Source organism: Fukomys damarensis, unplaced genomic scaffold (genome assembly GCF_012274545.1).
Source record: "Fukomys damarensis isolate Sample0158 unplaced genomic scaffold, DMR_v1.0_HiC HiC_scaffold_31, whole genome shotgun sequence".
NCBI classification, from domain to species: Eukaryota; Metazoa; Chordata; class Mammalia; order Rodentia; family Bathyergidae; genus Fukomys; species Fukomys damarensis.
This window is the reverse complement of record NW_022900943.1, coordinates 18,274,983-18,277,597: the sequence shown is the minus strand read 5'-3', so window position 1 is coordinate 18,277,597 and position 2,615 is coordinate 18,274,983. Positions and strand designations below refer to the sequence as shown.

General features: G+C 40.2%; 1 long non-coding RNA gene across 1 annotated transcript; it reads right to left on the bottom strand.

Moving 5' to 3' along the window:
- Positions 1-860: 860 nt before the first annotated feature.
- Positions 861-2,088, bottom strand: LOC104849440. The gene is made up of 2 exons (XR_776749.2): positions 1,709-2,088; positions 861-892 (listed from the first exon to the last, which is right to left on the bottom strand). It is a non-coding gene; the product is annotated as an uncharacterized LOC104849440 (long non-coding RNA).
- Between the last annotated feature and the right edge of the window lie 527 nt (positions 2,089-2,615).

The following is a 2,615-nucleotide window of genomic DNA, read 5'->3' as shown; positions in this document are numbered from 1 at the left end:
CAACGTTCTATCACAGGTTTTCCACGCCCTTTCTTTAAAGATGTTCAAAGTTGGGAACTCAGAAAAATACCCTTGATGACCACCTCTGCCTCTGCAGAGTGGGTCCAAAGACTGGCACAGTCAGGAGGTCTGAGAGTGCGGGGGCGGGGGGGTTATAGGGGTTCAGGGACGTCCGCGGGGCTACCTTCCTGGTGCTTGAGCGATGGTGGCTGGGTCGGGAGCAGGTGTGGTTCTCCTTCCCGCGGTGGATCCGGGGCCAGGCTACTTCCTGGTGCTTCAGGATGGCGGCTGGGTTGGGAGCTGGCGTGATTCTCCCATAATATATTTCAGACTAGTGAAGCAGGCTATGAAACAGCATGAAGGCATGCATCCAATTTTGTGGACAGCTTGCACACTTGCATGCATCGTTATATCTAAAAAAACACAGCAAGCTGACAAAGTGATTAACTTTAGGTCATAAAAATAAGAAATAATATTTATTTTGTAAAATTTTTGCTTATCTATATTTCTGCTTTTTCTATAATCAACATATATAGCTTTTGTAATTAGAAGTCATTTTTCATTCTAGAAAAGAATGAGAAAAATGCCGGCAGATTTCCAGTCTATAATTATAGTTGCTATTCTTCAGGATCAATTGCTTCTTCTCCTTAATCATTCTATTCTTTCAACATTTCATGTTTTTCCCATCTCTCTTAAACCACGTGCATTACTTAAGTGGTTCCATCAAGTCCTATGTGTACTCTTCCACGGCTGCCAGGATTTTCAAAAAGAGTCACTTTTTGGGAAAGGCAATAATATGCATCTCTCATCTCTATCATTCCTCAGAAAATGAGAGATTGTCCACAGTTCAATTTTTTTTCCCTTTTCTTCAAGCCCTTTTGGCCATCTGTATCTTTAGGAGTGAAAGAAAATGACATTTTTCAAGCAAAACTTTCCTGAAGCCACAAACTGCCATGGTACTTAAAGGAACAGGAGCTGAAAGACTTTAGGCTTCTAGCAGCCATATTGCAACACACAGGGCCTGTGGGTGGCCATGTTGCTTATGATGGTGATTAGTGAGCTAGTCATACTGGGGATACTTGCACTGTGCCTGCACGGAGCATCCCCAGGTTACTTCGGTGATATCCTTCTCACCAACCCCTGCCATGCCTAAGCTAACCGATTCTGCTACCTGCAACTGATGATGGCCGAACTGCCAATATTTCTTCTGTATCAACATCCTCTTTGAATCCATCTTTCACCACCTGAATTGTTCCACCTTGCTTCCTGTTGGCGGCACTAAGCCTTCACAGAGACAAGCACCACTAAAAAGGCATTCTGAAGCAATCACTTGGTTTTGTGCACACATTTTAATTTCATGCACTCCAGGGGGGAATCCCAATCGGCCTTAAACAAAAATCGAGCCTTTCAGCCTTTACTGTTTTACATGATTTATCATTTACATAACCTATTAGCTCCTTTTTAAAAAAAGAAAAAGATATGTTCATTTCACACAAGGTATTCAAAGAGCATTTAACCTCTGAATCAGAATCCTACAAATATTTTACCAACTGTATTTTTGTGAAAACAAACTGAATTCGTAAAATAAGCGGGGGGGAAGAAAATGAGAGATTGTGGAGAATTTAAGGTCCAGATTTCGCTTTCCCCTTTTAGCCTCTTTTCTTACAAGTTCAGCCTGAAGTCTAAGCAACCTGCTGCGTATACATACGTGCACCCATGTGTTTTCCCATGGACATCCTGAACAGAAGCTCTGTTTGTAGATGGATTGAAAACCTCGTGTTGTGGTGGTGGCTGTTGTTTCAACATTTCTCCATCTCCCATCTCCAGTTTGTTTCACTTTGTCCATGTTAACTTTTGATCTCTTTTGAGCCTGTACTAAGTATGAGGTCCTGAACCAGGCGTATTACATGCCACCTCACTGAAAATTCACAGAAACAAGGTATTTATTCTCATTTTACTGGTGTTGCAATAATATACGTTTAGTGCTTTGCTTTGTGTAGCCTTTTCATACTTAGTATTTCATTTGATACTGTGATGTTGGTATTATTAATATCCCTTCTTGACAGATGAAATATCTAAGACTCAGGGAAGTCAGTGGAGTTAGGATAAGAATCCAACTCTGCCTTTCAGAGCTCTTAACTCAATGATCTACAGTTTCTCTGCAGTGAGGGCTCTGTAGGTTGTTATTGCTGCAACAGCTAACGTCAATAAGAAAGACTATTTCACGATTCAAAGGCAAATAAAGAAAGAGGAATCCACACACCCAAAGTGAAACAGTCATGAAAATAAAATGACTCGTCTCATCTACATTCTCCTTGCACAGACGAGAGGGTGGACTGGGACAGGTTTCTCTTACACAGGAATGAACACTTTACAATGCTGCTTTCTTTTAGATCAGAAACATCTTGCTTCTTCCAAAATCAAATATGAATTTTAAATTAATCATCCAAAAGCTGTTTAAAAATATCTAAATCTAGTGGAGTTTCCTAAAATACTTTAAAAGTTTTTATTTTTTCAGAAAAAAATGGCTGAGCAATGTGACTCCTTATCAACTGATAGGATTTTTAGAAAGCATTCAGTTCCATATGACACTACTGATGTTCTTGTTTTTAATT